This window comes from Marmota monax, unplaced genomic scaffold (assembly GCF_021218885.2).
Source record: "Marmota monax isolate L192 unplaced genomic scaffold, Marmota_monax_Labrador192_F-V1.1 WCK01_AAM20220418_F8-fsc00042, whole genome shotgun sequence".
Taxonomy (NCBI): domain Eukaryota; kingdom Metazoa; phylum Chordata; class Mammalia; order Rodentia; family Sciuridae; genus Marmota; species Marmota monax.
In genome coordinates, this window is record NW_026693008.1 from 2,039,683 (window position 1) to 2,055,745 (window position 16,063).

Genomic DNA, 16,063 nt, shown 5'->3' on the forward strand with positions numbered 1-16,063 from the left:
CTTGTTTCCTCTGTACCCAGCGCAGCTTGTTGACATTCTATTTCTCGAAAGCGAAAGTGTCTCTTGGCCCAGTGGCTCCCTTTCCAGATCATCTCTGCTATCATGAGCTGTCTCTGTGTACCTTGGGCCACTTGGGTGTGACCGCATTTATTTGTCTTTGCATCCTGTTGATAAGTTCCTTGGGTCCAGCACGAGGGGCGAGGGGTCAGTTTCCTATGCCAGGCCCTTGTGACTGCAGTATCCCTCCACAGTAGGTCTTCGTCAGTTCCACTGAGCTGGCCAGCCTGTCCGCCCCAGGCTGCAGGAGACCAGTGACAGTCTGGTGGGAGCCCTGGGGAGAGGAGGTGGCTTTGGTAAGCCCCCTCCTGCTGCCGATTCACTGCTGGCCTCCAGGTGAAATCCCCAGTTCGGTCTCTGACCCTGAACTTTCCCCAGGTGGCTTTAGGAGTTGTTCTAGTTAGTGACCCTCATGGGCTCCCTGGTAGATGTGGGAGAAGGAGGCAGCCTGTGGAAGGTCCCCCTGTTGGCTTGGGCTTGTGGGACAGTGTTTTTCTGTTACTAAAATTCCTCTTTCGTCTTCCCACCTCAGCAAGGCCAGCTCTCTTTGTGTCTTGTGGGATGTGCCCCTTGGCCTGCCAGTGCTGTTTCTAAGAGAGCATTGGACAGTTATGTCCAAGAAGTTATGAATGATGCCCAGTACCAGGCTCTTTTTTTTTTAAAAATAATTTTCTATTTGTTCTTTTTAGCTGTACATGACACTAGGGTGTATCTTGACCTATCACACATACATGGCATAGCTTCCCATTCTTGTGGTTGGACATGATGTGGAGTTTCCCTGGTCGTGTGTTCATATATGATCACAGGAAAGTTCTGTCCCATTCACTCCACTGTCTTTCCTATTCACATCCCCCTCCCTTCCCTTCATTCCCCTTTGTCTCATCCAAAATACTTCTATCCTTCCATCCTCCCTCCCTTATTGTGTGTTAGTATCCACATATCAGAGAGAACACTCAGCCTTTGGTTTTTGGGGGATTGGCTTATTTCACTTAGCATGATAATCTCCAGTTTCATCCATTTACACACAAATGCCATAATTTTATTATTCTCATAGCTGAGCAATATTCCATTGTGCCAATACCATACTTTTATAGCAAGAGAACAGAAACAATCCCGGTATCCCTGAGGTGAGGCATAGATCAATAAATTATAGTGTGGGCAGATGATGGATTTCTCTGCAGCCTGAAAAATGATGGCATAGATTTGTTAACAAACATGGATGTACACGTTAAGTGAACAAGCAGGTGATGAACTAGTATGTATGATATGTCACTTTTTAAGAATGTTAAGATTTACCAGGCATGGTAGCACACACCTGTAATTCCAGTGGCTTGGGAGGCTGACGCAGGAGGATCACACGTTCAGGGTCATCTCAGCCACTTAGTAAGGTCCTAAGGAACTCAGCAAGACTCTGTCTCTAAATAAAATATTTTAAAAAGGGCTGGGCTGGGATGTGGCTCAGTGGTTAAGCACCCTGGGTTTACTCACAGGTATCACCCCCCAAAATTAAGATACATATATGTGCACCTGCAAGCAAAGGCATAAAAATATTAACAGTGATTATTTCTTGTTGCCAAGAACATAGGCAATTTTTACTTTTTACTTTTTTTTTTTTTTTTTTTTTGGTACTGAAAATTGAACCCAGGGGTGTTTAACCACTGAGCCCCATCCCCAACCCTTTTTTGTATTTTATTTAGTGACAGGGTCTCATTGAGTTGCTTAGGGCCTTGCTTTTGATGAAGCTGGCTTTGAACTCACAGTCCTCCTGCCTCAGCCTCCCGAGCTGCTGGACAACTCTTTCCAACTTCAGTTTTCAGAGCATCTTCTTGGACTTCCCATCTAGCTTCCCATCCCTAAATGATCTATGGATGGCTAACTTTCATTGAGCAGGTATCATGTAGTCAGCCCTATTCCAAGAGCTTTCTGAGCTGTAGTCCCTAATTCTTCCCTTGGCTCCATTTTGCAGATGGGGAATCTGAGACTCAGAGAGGTCCTTACTGTTGACTCATCCAAGGTCACACATCTCATACAGACACCATTGTTAGAGGATTTTTCTGGCCTGTCCCTTTCTGGCTCCGATTGCATTCATCTGAGTTCCTTCTGATGGCAGGACTTTTTAAGTGCCTGCCTGGAATTTGATTTGGCTTCAGGAGGGTTGCTGATACTTGAAATTCCCACCAAGACTCTAATGCCTCTTAGTGTCTCCCGCAGGCCCCTGTTGGAGTGTCTAGAGGTTACCCATTAACCTCCTGGATCCCATTAATAATTTAGCATAGATTAGCTGATTAGATTAGCTCCCAGGCCAGTTGGGCCCAGATGGAGTGAGAGACAGAACTCAGCAGCCTCGTGAGGCAAGGGGGAGGGGTTATGTAAATGACTCTGTGGCAGTGGCAGTCCCAGGGGGAACCCTGTTGCTTCCCTGTTGGTACCCAACTTCTGCAGCCCCAGGTCCTTTGCCTCAGGCTTTACACCCTATGAAGGACCAGGTGCCAGCGCCCTGGAAGCCCCCAGGGATCCCTGCACTACTCCAGAAGCCCCAGCCCCAAGGCAGAAAATGCTCAGGTTATTCCCGGATGAGAAACTGAACTTGACCTCAGCGTGGAAACCAGGAAACAGTAGATGTGGTGACCCAGAACTGAGCCTAAAGTTTAAGTGATAGTTGGATCCGTTTGGTGTTTCTTGTTCATTTACCCCTGTTTCACCCGTATCAGTGTTTTATGATTTTTTTTTTAATTTTATAATTTTTGAAATTTTATAATTAAAAAAAATATTCTTCTATAACTTTGTGTCTAATAAAAAGACAATATAAGCAGTGACCTCTGGAACCCATCCTAAGTTATTATAACATATTTTTTTAAGCAACTAAATTTTCAAGTTTAATTTTCTCAGCTTGATCTTTACAGCATTTATATAAAAACATTGCTTTCCTATTTTTCTTTAACAAACATTGGTAATAACAGTACCATTTTTCAAAAAAATATAATTCAAGGATAATGAAACAGAAACTTGTAATATAGGAACAATTTCTCCTTCATTTGTTCTCATTTATTAGTGTAACTTTTTCTTTCATCTTGTTTTTATGAAAACATTTTATTATGAATGTCTTCTTTGCACAAGCAAAGTAGAGGCCGGAGTTAAATGAATCACCCTAAACACGTCATCTGCATTTAACAATGACTAAGATATTTTCACATTTGCCTTCTTTTATTTTCTGGAATAATTTTTTTTTTAGTATCATTTTATTTAGTTATCTAGTTGTTTATTTTTTGGGTAGGAGGGATTGAACCCAGTGGTACTTTACTACTGAGCCATATCCCCAGTCTTTTTTAAGACAATTGCTTAGGGCCTCGATAAGTTGCTGAGGCTGGCCTTGAACTTGTGATCCTCCTGCCTCAGCCTCCTGAGCTGCTAGGATTACAGGTATGTGTCATCTTCTGGAATATTTTAAAGCAAACCCAAATATCATCTCTAAAATATCTCTAAATATCCCAATACAGGTCTTTTAATACGTAACTGAAGTATGATTTCTCACCATGAGCAAAATTAACAGTTTCTCCATATCAAAAACAGTCTCTATATTAAAGTTTTCCTCATTTTCCCCCAGATAACTTCCTGGCAGCCTGTTTGATTAGAGGGTGATCTAAATGAGGTCTTTATGTTGCATTGGGTTGTCATCTCCTAAGTTGCTTTTTGCTTCATTGTTATTGTTACTATTGTTCAAATTGACATTTTCCTCCTAGTTTTAGGTTTGGGGAATTTTTTTCCTTTTTGGTGGATACCGGGTTTTGAACCCAGGGGCACTCAACCACTGAGTCATATCCCCAGCCCTGTCTTGTATTTTATTTAGTGACAGGGTCTCTCTAAATTGCGGAGGCTAACTTGAAACTTTCCATCCTCCTGCCTTAGCCTCTGGGATTATGGCCCTTCCACTGTACCTGGCTCTCACCTGTGTTTTGAAACCCTGAAGAACCAGTTCTCAGTTGGAAACTTCAGGCAGGCAGTCCGCTTGGCCTAGAGACTGAGGCTCTTTGATGTTGGATGGACTCTCTGGTTCCCTCCCTGGAGCATTTTCTCCCGGGTTCTGGATCCAGAGACAGCCAGAGGGTGCCTGCTTCAACAGCCACCCAGTCTCAGGGCCTCTTCTGTCTCCTACCCATCAGATCCTGGGAGTCCTGATTGCTTTGCTTCAGAAACCCAGCCGGTTGGAGGGAAAGGATAAAGCAGATACTTGCTAATTTGTTGCCTTCTGGGCAGTCACTGGAAACCTGCTGAGCAGCACATCCATCTATGATAGGGACTCAGGAAATGACAGGGGGCTCTCTGGCCTGCAGGGGCAGGAAGTTTGTTGGTTTTTCTATTTCCTCTTAGTATTTTCTAGTATTTCTTGGTATTTTCTAATAAATAAATAAATAATTTAGAGACAGGGTCTCACTGAGTTGCTTAGAGCCTCCCTAAGTTGCTGAGGCTGCCTTTGAACTTGCGATCCTCCTGCCTCAGCCTCTGGAGCCACTGGGATGACAGGCTTACGCCACTGCGCCCAGCAACAGGAGGTTTCAGGGGTCAGTGTGAGGACCCTTCAGAGCTTTCTCTTGAATGGGCTATGATTTTGAAGTAAAAGAACTCTGGGGTCTCTTCCTATGCAGAGATAAGCCCTCTCACTTTATAAAATGCTATTTTTATCATATAATTGCGATTTCAAATTTGCAACTTTATATACATCAGAATTGGGCTCTTTTTGATAATCAGATTGTTACAGAGTCACTGCCGTGGTCATTTATGGGTTACTTTTCTCATTTGTCTCTTTACGTCTGGACCACACATCTGCCTCATTAATAAATAGGATATTCTGGGACGGGCGCGGTGGTGCACGCTTGTAATCCTAGAGGCTCTGGAGGCTGAGACAGGGTGATCAAAGCCAGCCTCAGCAATGGCAAGGTGCCAAGGAACCAGTGAGACCCTGTCTCTAAATAAAATACAAAATACGGCTGTGGCTCAGTGGTTGAGTGCCCCTGGGTTCAATCCCTCATACCCCACTCCCAACATAGGACATTCCATATAACTGCAAACCGTTAATAAATAGAAAATGTTCTTAATATCATAAAAAGGATCACACATACAGCCTGTGGGCACTGAGAACCTCCTTTGAGAAGGAGCAAAATAAAATGAGGAGCAACTATTAATATAATTATTCGTTTAAATTGACTCCCAATTCTCACCGATCCTCAGTTCTCATACACATTAGAATCAGAGTAAGGCACTTAAACATGCAGTTAGCATATGGGAAAAGTTCAAGTTGCTGTGATTCCAAGACTTTTTCTAAGATTTTTTTTAAATCTTTTTATTTCCCCTTAGTATTTTCTAGCGTTTCCTTTCCATTCTTATCTGAAGGTATAATTTTCATGCTCTAACCTCACCCATTCTAGTGTATAGCTCTGCAAGTTTTGGCAAATACGTTCAGTCTTGAAACTGTTCACAATCAAATTATAAAATATTTCCTGTTGTCCTTTGTAGTCAACCTGTCCCCCTCACGTTCTGTTTTTGGTCTCTGTAGTTTGACCTTTTCTGGAATATCATAGAATAACTAAGCAGAGTGCATTTGAGGTTCATCTACATTGATGCCTGTATCAGTCATTCATCCTTTTTATTGCTGAGTAGTATTACATTGTTGGACATACTGCAGTTTATGGTATGCACGTGAGCAGCACAGTTTTCAGTCATTACAAATAAAGCCATTATTAACATTTGCATACAGGTTTTTTGGTGTGTGAATGTAAGTTTTTATTGCAGTGGGGTAAATATCTAGGAGAGAGATTGCTAGGTTATATGCTAAGTGTATATTTAACTTCACAAAGGACTACTGATCTACTTTTCAAGTGGTTGTACCATTTTTCAGTACCATTAGCAGGGTATAAACTTTCAATTCTTTTGCATCCTCACCAGTGCTTGGTATTGACAATATTTTATGGGTTTCTTTATTTCTTACTTTCATTTATTTATATGTTTTTTTTTAGATATATGTGACAGTCAAGTGTATTTGGACATATCATACACACATGGAGTCTAACTTCCCGTTCTTGTGGTTGGACATGATGTGGGGTTTCACTGGTCGTGTGTTCACATATGAACATGGAAAAGTTCTGTCCATTCATTCCGTCTTTCCTATTGCAAACCCTTTCCCTTCCCTTCATTCCCCTTGGTCTCATCCAGTGACTTTCTGCCCTGCCCTCATTGTAGTCAGCCTCCACACATCATGGCTTTATTTTTAGTTAGAGCCATTCTAATAGGAACATAGTGTAGTCTCATTGTAGTTCTAATTTATATTTCCCTCGTGACTATTAATGTTTAATATCTCTTTCTGTAGTTATATTTACCATTTATATGTCTTCTTTGGTGAAATGTTTGTTCAAGTTTTCTGCTTATTTTTTTAAACAAATTAAGATGTTGTTTTCTTATTATTGAACTTGGAGAGTTCTTTATATATTCTGGATATTGACCCTTTATGTAGTTTGTAAATATCGTCTCCTGGATTGTGGCTTGTCTTTTCAAAAAGTTCCTTAATTCTCAGGCCCTTATTTGACACATAGATCCTTATTTTACTGCCAGCACTTCATGCATTATAGATTTCATGGAATTATACACTAAGAAAGTATGGCGGAGCTAGGTACGATGGTACACTCCTGTAATCCCAGTTTCACGGGAGGCTGAGGCAGGAGGATCACAAGTTGGAGGCCAGCTGCAGCAATTTAGGGAAACCCTAAACAACTTAGTGAGACTCTGTATCAAAAAAAAAAAAAAGAATAAAAAGGGCAGAAGATGTGGCTCAGTGGTTAAGCACCCCTGGGTGCTTAAGCACCCTGGTTAAGCACCTCCCTCCCCCCTAAAAAGGAGTATGGTAGATACTGAACTATAAAGTTTGTCCAAGACAGAGGTACAGAGAAAGGAAATGCTTAAGACTTATTATTCAGCTAGACGAAATGATGCTCGCCTGTAATCCCAGTGGCTTGGGAGGCTGAGGCAGGAGGATCTCAAATTCAATGCCAGCCTCAGCAAAAGCAAGGTGCTAAGCAACTCAGGGAGACCCTGTCTCTAAATAAAATACAAAATAGGGCTGGGGATGTGGATCCATGGCCGAGCGCTCCTGAGTTCAGTCCCTGGTCCCCCCCACCCCTCAAAAGGAAAGAAAGTGTTGCAAAGCTGTGGAGAAAGCCTTCAGACCTCCAGTTCCTCTGAGGGCTTAGGATGCTACCCAAGGCGGCCTGTGGCTGGGGAGGTGCCCCTGTGGCCATTCCCTGCCATGGCCTCTCCCCGGGGTGAGAGGCGTGGCTGCTGCAGGACAGCTGGCCTGGGGCCCATGAGGGAGGTGGGTGTTCGGCAGGAGGAGCCTGGAGAGCTTTGTGCTCCTTCATCTCTGCTGTGGACAGGGCCTGGGACCCCACCCTGCATAGCCTCCCAGAGCCACAGACTGCTGAGAAAGGCAAATAGGGGCCAAGGTCACCAGCGGGGAGCCCAGCAGCCACTTCCTTTGGGCAGCCTGACAGCGGTGCCCACCGGCACCCTCTGGAGTGCTCACAGTGATCCGTGGTGCGTTCAGTCATTTACCTGACCCACCTCCCTGTGGTCATACCCATTCCATAAATGGGGAGCCTGAGGCACAGAGGACTCAAGTGACTTGCCCGAGGTCATGCCAACTGGGTATTTGAACCCAGGTCCCTCTGACTCCCGAGCCCAATTTCTTTGTTGTTAGTGTCACCACACCCTCCGTTCATTCTGCAAGCAGCGCCCAGAACGCACTGACCTCTGTAGTCTCCAGAGTGTCCTTGATGTGTGGCCAGTGCTGCATGTTGAGATGGCTACATTCTGGATCTGTGGGGTTAAAGGGAACACATTATTAAAATCAGTGTCATCTGGGGCTGGGGCTCAGTGGCAGAACACTCGCCTAGCACGTGGGAGGCCCTAGGTTCCATCCTCAGCACTATGTAAAAATAGATAAATAAAACAAAGGTATGTGCTCATCCACAGCTAAAAAAAAATTATAAAATAATTAATTTCATCTGTCTCTTTTGGTATTTTTAAAACGTGACCCATAGAAATTCTTACCTTCAGTGTGTCGCTTGCATTTTATTTCCACTGGAGAGCACTAGTCGAGAAGTTTCCCAGCCAAGGGACGAAGGGGCCCATGAGGCTACGCAGTCCCTAAGGGCAGTGGGCAGGGTGGTACTGTCACCCTGAAGAAAAGCCCCGTGTCCCCTGCTGCCTAGCGATGGAATGAGTCAAAAAGAACATTTTCCAGAGAATATTTAGATATTAATAGCCAAAACAAACAGTTCCTTAGTAAAATACAGGCCCGGGTACATTCTGCATTTTATGTTACTTCAAGAAGATAGTTTTAAAATATTTCCTCAAGTTATTTCAAGTGTTCCTCCATTTCCTCATTTCTGATATGCAGATAAGGGTTTCAGGAGAAATAAGAACCGAGTTACTCCCTTTAATGCTTTGAAGAGTGCCTTACTCAGAAAAGCTCTCCCAGACCTTAGCCAGTATTATTATTATTATTATTATTATTATTATTATTAGTAGTAGTAGTAGTAGTAGTAGTAACAGGAATTGAACCCAGAGGCGCTTAACCACTGAGCCCCATCCCCAGCCCTATTTTGTATTTTATTTAGAGACAGGGTCTCACTGAGTTGCTCAGGGCCTCACTAAGTTGCTGAGGCTGGCTTTGAACTCAAGATCCTCCTACCTCAGCCTCCCGAGCCGCTGTGATCACAGGTGGGCACCACTGCACCCAGCTTAGCCAGTACTATTGTGTCCCAAAGTCATGGCCACCATTGTTGCTTTTCGGTAGTTTTCTCCCAGGAGAAAATGCTGGCACAGTGTCCTTCATCTTTTTCTATTTCCTTTTCTATTTCCATCCCTCCCCCTGCTTCCCAGTCAGGAAAGGATCCCCAAGTTTTGGCAATCATTTGGTTAAACTCATGGAAACCGGTTTCTTTCTTGTAAGATGTCTCAGAGCTTTGCAAAGACTCCTGTGCATGGAGAAAGTTCCAGATGTGACTGCTGTGCAGAGTGTTTAGCAAACCCAAAGGATGTGTTTGGGGAAATATCTTATGGGACAAATGTTCCATAAACTGCTCTCACAGAAACATTGTCCATAAAGTTTCAGGCCAGCTAAAAAAGGAATCTCCTTCACCAAAACCTCCCCCGGCACTGCCGGGGTGTCTATTTATTATAAAATGTTAGCGCTGTGCATGTTCCCGGTCCACGGGCTGCAGACTGTGGGTTGTCACTGTTTTAAACACAGCTCACAGTTTGTTAAGGAAAATGAACTTGGGGACACAATCCAGATAGCGTCCAGGGAGTCGCTGCTGTTTTTAAAGCTGGCGGATGGTGAACCCTTTAAAACATTAAATCTTGTTGAGTTCAAGTTCAGACACATCAGAGGTCCCTGTGCGCTCGCCCATCCCCCGCCCCCAGCTCCTTCTCCACCCAGATTCTGGAAACACATTGCTCTTTGTGATTGAAACAATCCTGGTTTTGTGGCTGTTTTTTTTTTTTTTTTTTTTCCTTTCTTTTTCTTGCTACATTGTGCTTTTTTACTCAACTTCCTCTGATCCTGACCAACTCCTTCCCTTGTCCCCCCAGGGGACCCTGACTGATGCCTTCCTTAGGTCCCCCTGAGCCTGTGCCCCTCAGTGCACATCTCGGATCTGGGGGACACTAGAAGGCAGGAAAGTGCTGTCAGTGTCTGGAGCCAGCTGAGAAGCACAGCAGCTGGTTGCTTTCTGTCCCCTGTCCCCTGGGCCGGCACCTCCTCTCACTGTCAACTGCAAGGGCTGGCACAGCATGAGAAGTTCCAGGGCAGCCTCTCTGCAGAGCCCTCCTTCCTTCCTTCTCTGACTTTAGAAGATTGTTTGTAAAGTAGAATGGTTTGTCTGAGGCTCCCTGATGCACATATAGTAATTCATAAGAGGGGACATTTTGCCTTCTACTAAACAATAACCATTAATAATAATAATTGTTATTGGCCACTAATTATTAATAATAAGTATTAAATAGTTACCAGGATAAATATTAATTACTATTATCCTGTTGAATAGTTAATGGATCTTCCTATGAGTCACGCCCTACACCAAGTGAACTTCATGTGTTCTCTCTCACCGTCTCCACCGTGGCCCTTTGAGATAGCTGCTGTTATTATCCTCACTTGACAGATGAGGAAACCGAGGATGGGAGGCAGGAAATTGCCTCCAAAATGGCAGCTAGAGCCCTGTGAGGGGCAGGAAGGGAAGCAGCCTGGGTCTGACTCTGGAGTCCGAGGGAGAGACTGCTGTGGCTCCTGCCCAGCTTTCCTCTCCTCTGCCAAGCTCAGGTGGAGCAGAACAGGGACCTCTGCTGTGCTCCCGAGGCCCCTGGCTGGTCCTGTGCCAGTGATTCCCCAGCCAGTTAGACCTGAGGTCACAAGGAGGCTCATTACCTTAAGGAAGTAGAGTTAAATTTTGATCAACCTCATGAAAGAGCAATCATGAATTTCCCAGCTGCGGAGGTTAGCATTCGGATCTGCACAGGGCGGGCCCAGCTGGTGAGAAACACTTCAGTGAGTAACCACTGGATAGCAAGGCCAGGCAGTTCCGTTCGAGAACAGTGTCCCGTTCCCCAGTGACAGATCTCCCTGTGCAGTGAAGCTCATTTCCGACATTTGCACCAATTATTATTAACGCTTTGTGAATTTTTTTTAATGACTTTTTTTTTTTTTTTTGGTCTGGGTGTTGATCCCAGGGGCACTTAACCTGAGCCACATCCCCAGCCCTTTTTATTTTGAAACAGGTTTTAAGTTGCTCAGAGCCTTGCTAAGTTGCAGAGGCTGGTCTTGAATTTGTGATCCTCCTGCCTCAGCCTCCCAGGCAGCTGGGATTCCAGGTGTGGAATTCCACCACACCTGGTTCCATCCTACATTTTTATAAGACTTTATTTTAAAGACTGAACCTAGGTTTTATTTTTATTCTGTGGCCACTTTTTTAAATAATTTATGTAGGTCAGTACCTTGTACAGAATAGGTGCTCGAGAAGAGAATTTTAAGAGAGTTTTCAAATATTCAACTTATCATTTTGAAGAAGTTCTACATACGCTTTCTTAATTCTCAAGAGAGTCTTAAGATGGAAGCAGTACTTATATGCCCATTTAAGAACCCAGGGAACTTGTGGCGGGGGGGATGACTCAGAAAAGGCCCTTTAGTGATGTGGCAGATTGAAGCCCTACCCACTTAGCTTAGTAGCCAAGGCCAGGGGTCAGAAGTGAAGTCGGTCCCACTCTGTGCCCAGGTGCCCCACTTCAGGATACAATTCATGTCCTTGACATTGGGACGGTAAGCCAGGAAATTGTTCTTAGGCACACTTAGTCATTCTACCTTAAAAGGTTCCTTTTGCATCTAAGTCCTGCCATAATTTTGTGCCTGGTAAAAATAGAAAAATAATGATGCAATATTTACCCATTCATTTCTCAGCACTAGGTATGGTGCCAGCTCATGCAAGCGCCATCTCCATCTAGTCCCTGGAGAAACTCCATGAAATGGGTCCTGTTGTTGTTGTTGTTATTTTTTAACCAGGGATTGAACCCAGAGGTACTTAACCACTAGCCTCATCCCCAGCCATTTTCATATTTTATTTAGAGACAGGGTCTTACTGAGTTGCTTAGGGTCTTGCTAAGTTGCTGAGGCTGGCTTTGAACTTGCAATCCTCCTGCCTCGGCCTCCTGAGCTGCTGGGATGACAGGCATGTGCCACCGTGCCTGGTGTGGGTACTGTTCTTACTGATCTACTTTTATAAAAGAGAGCAGGGTGAGTGAGTCCCATATACCCACTTTACTACAGGAGCGCTTAGAATATTGGCTATTGGTGGTAGCATAAGTGTCACTACTTTGGTTTTGATGGCCACAAAGCTGGAACAGTTCCAAACGCCAAACCAACCCAGGTCCTGGGAGTTCTGTGTTAGCAGTAGTGCCTGCTATGTGGGGACGGCAAGCTCGCCACTGCCTTTTAGAGTTTTTTTGCTTTTTAGATATGCCTAAGTTTGTTTACATGCATACGTGAGGTTCATCTTGCTAAATGTTATTCTGCAAATCTAAGAGTGCATTTGATTCCTGGAGGAATCGATGTGTTCTTTTAGAATTTGAACTTGGCCATTTTTTTTTTTTTTTGTAAGCTGTTTAGTCAAGTAAAAGGTGATAAATTTTTGAAGACTCTTCAAAGAAGAAGAGACATGAAAAAAAGAATGTCCTGTTTTGGAATGTCACATTTGAGGTTCAAGCGGAGGCAAGAAAATGGGGAAGCACCTTTGGAAAATCATTTGTTAGTTTCTCAAAATCTTAAACAGAGGGACCATGTAACCCAGCAGTTATTTCAGTTGTGTGTGTGTATGTGTGTGTGCGCGTGCATCTCCAAGAGATATGAAAATATATCTACCCAGAACTTAGTATATTAATATTTGTAGCAGCTTAGCCAAGTGTGGTGGAGCACACCTATCATCCCAGGAGTTTGGGAGGCTGAGGCAGAAGGATTCCAAGTTCGAGGCCCTAAGCAACTCAGTGAGACCCTGTCTCTAAATAAAATATAAAAGGGCTGGGGATGGGGCTCAGTGGTTAAGAGCCCCTGAGTTCAATCCCCAGTACCCCCCCAAACATATTCATAGCAGCTTTATTCAGTTGGCCAGTTGGATTATTGAGTATCCTGCATATTCATCAACTGACTAATGGACCCACATAACATGATATATTCTATTCAGGAGACTATTTGGCAATAAAAAGCAATGAAACAGGAGTACATGCTAGAGCATGGATGAACCATGAAAACATTATCCCAGGAGAAAGAAGCTACATAAAAGCCATATGTTGTAAGGCTCTGTTTAGATGACCTGTCCAGATAGGTCCATCCTAGGAGACGTAGGTTGTCCATTGCCAGGGCTGGGGAAGGAGCAGAATGGGGACCAGGACTGCTGATAGGTCTGGCATTTCTTTCTGGAGCAATGAAAATATTCTAAAATTAAATAATAGCAGTGATCAACTAGGAATGTACTAAAAACATTGAATTAGGATATACTTTGAGAAGGTGAATTTAATGCACTCTGAATTTTATTTTAATGAAACCGTTACTGAAAAGTAATCATGACAGTAAAGCTATGTAGAGAGGGAAACAAAGATGAGCAAGGATACCTAGACCATTCGTGCTGTGATTTCCACAAGGGTGAAATTTTATTATTTAGTCGGGTCTTATAAAACGATTAGCAAAGTGACCTTGTAAATTCCTGAAACACTAGCCCGATTCCATTATGCTAAAAGGTCACTAACGAAAAAGGTAGATGACTTTCTTTTTATCCTAACAGTCTGTGGTCCCGTGGTGGAAATTATACTCTGTTATTATGATTCTATTCAGGGGAAAGGACTTTGAGTAGGTATCTAAGATATAGTAGCTATTTTTATGCCATTTCTAATGCTCAATTTAAAATTACTTGCAAAAATAGTTACTGTGCTAGAAATTAGTTGGGCTAATTTGGACAATAAATATGATTCTAATCCATTAGATAAAAGACTGGGGAGTATTATGTATTGGAAGATGTTGCTTCTGCCAGGCGAAGTGGCGCACACCTGTAATCCCAGTGGCGCACACCTGTAATCCCAGTGGCTCAGGAGCTGAGACAGGAGGATCACAGGTTCAAAGCCAGCCTCAGCAACCTAGTGAGGTGCTAAGCGACTCAGTGAGACCCTGTCTCTAAATAAAGTCTAAAAAAGGGCTGGGGATGTGACTCAGTGGCTAAGTGCCCTTAGGTTCAATTCCTGGGACCCTCCCACCCCCCAAAAAGAATGAATTCTATGCAACATTTTCCCAAGTGTGTTTCCCCATGATAAGTGTACCTTTTCTGAATCAATCTAATCTGTCAAGTCAGACTATGCTGTGGTTTGGACTTGCATCAGAGATTCACATGTTGGGACTTGGTCCCCAATGTGGCAGTTCGAGAGGCAACGGAGCCTTTAAATAGTAGGGGCTAGGAAGAAGAGGTTAGGTGGTTGGTTGCTCTGCTCTCAGAACAGAGTGAGGTAGTTCTCATGAAAACTCAGGTGGTTTTCACAAGAATAAGTTGTCAAAAAAGAGTGGGCTTGATCGCTTTCTGCTCTCTGGCTTCCTGTCTTACCCTGTGACACCTCTCTCCTGTGCTTCTGCCATGATGCCATCCGCCACGTGGCCCTCTTTGAAGGCCAAACAAATGGAGTGTCCAGTGTCAGACTTTTAGCCCCACAAACTGTGAGCTAGCAAACTTCATTTTTTTAGACATTATGTAGCCTCAACCATTTTATTATAGCAACAGAGAGCAGACTAATCCAAAATATTTACCTAGGATATTAAGGATTATTACTTTCACAAACTTGGTGGTATATTGTCTTTAAAAAAAAAAAAAAAAAACAGCTTAACCAGGCATGGTGGTGCACACCTATAATCCCAGTGTTTTGGGAAGCTGAAGCAGGAGGATTACAAGTTCAAAGTCAGCCTCAGCAACTTAGCGAGGTCTTAAGTAACTTAGCGAGACCCTGTCTCTAAATAAAATATAAAAAGGGCTGGGGATATGGCTCTTGGTTATGGGCCCCTGGGTTCAACCTCTGATACCAAAAATAAAACAAACAAACAAGCAAGGGTCAGTTTAGTAGGAAGGTACAGTAGTTATAAACATGTATGCAGAAAATTTGAACAGGCTGTACACCAGGTATGTCTAGCAGACAGCTATAATATATCCAATCCAACGACAGCAAAATGTATATTCTTCTGAAGTCTACACGGAGCAACCTCTGGAACAGATGACATGCTAGGTCCTAAGACAAATATATGGTGATAAATGAAAATGAAGACACAAAATGCGTATGCTTGTGGGATGCTGATAAAGTGGTGTTTAGAGGAAAATTTATAGGTGTGAATACCTGTATTAAGAAAGAAGATGCCAGGCCTGGTGACCCCCCCCCCCCCGTAATCCCAATGGCTTGGGGCACGGGGGCAAAAGGAGGCTGATACAGGAGGATCATGAGTTCAGAATCAGCCTCAGCAATTTATCAAGGCCCTGAGCAACTGAGGGAGATCCTGTTGTCTCTAAATAAAATATAAAAAGGGCTGGGATGTGGCTCAATAGTTAAGCGCCCCTGGGTTCAATCCCTGGTACAAAAAGAAAAAAAAAAAAAAAAAACCTAGTTAGTGTCTATTCTATATTCATTTGATGATTTCAAATTTGAATGACAACTGATTGGCCCCATGACACTGGTATACATATGTGAAATATCCTTAAAAGAGACTGAAAGTAAAACCAATGTCACATCCAGCTTCAGGCCAGTCATTTTGTCCATACTTGGGATCCGCATCATCCATTTGACAGGTTGGACAGATCTCACTATTCACATTATCACCCAAATGCTCAAGTGTTTATGTTTGATTTAGCAACGTGTATGTGCTAGACTCAAATGATCGGTTTAGCAATTGGTTATCTTGGTGAAATATTTGGCCTCTTCAAATAGTCAACCACTTACTTTTTTGTCTGTATATTTTGGTATTGGGGTGACAAATTCTGCTCCTTAGGTCTTAGCCACCTAAGTGTGTTTCTTCCTTGTACAATTCTGTTGCTTAATCTAGACTCCAAGCTAGTGCCATTAAAGCTCTCAAGCACATTGATGAACTGATGTGCAAGAGAACTGATGAAATTTTGTTTTTACTCAAAGTGGGTCCAGACAGGCACTTCTGTGCCTACACTCTGTGGACTGTGTGTGGTGGGTGGTGTGAAAATTGGATAGGTCTTCTCAAAAACTCAGTATGAATACAAGTCACTGGGGGATCCTGCAAGGTGGAGACTCAGGTCTGGGGTAGAACAGAAAAATCCCATTTCCATCCACTTCCAGGTCCTGCCTGAGCTCCTGGTGCACAGACCATGCTCTGAACAGCAGGACTGTGGGAACCCAAGAGGCCCAGGCAGGAGCCGGCAGT

The 16,063-nt window shown here is 43.5% G+C and overlaps 1 protein-coding gene across 3 annotated transcripts in view; it reads left to right on the top strand.

The window, feature by feature from the left end:
• Adamts9 (ADAM metallopeptidase with thrombospondin type 1 motif 9) overlaps positions 1 to 16,063 on the top strand; it is a 157,669-nt gene that overhangs the window by 10,041 nt on the left and 131,565 nt on the right. The window lies entirely within an intron of this gene.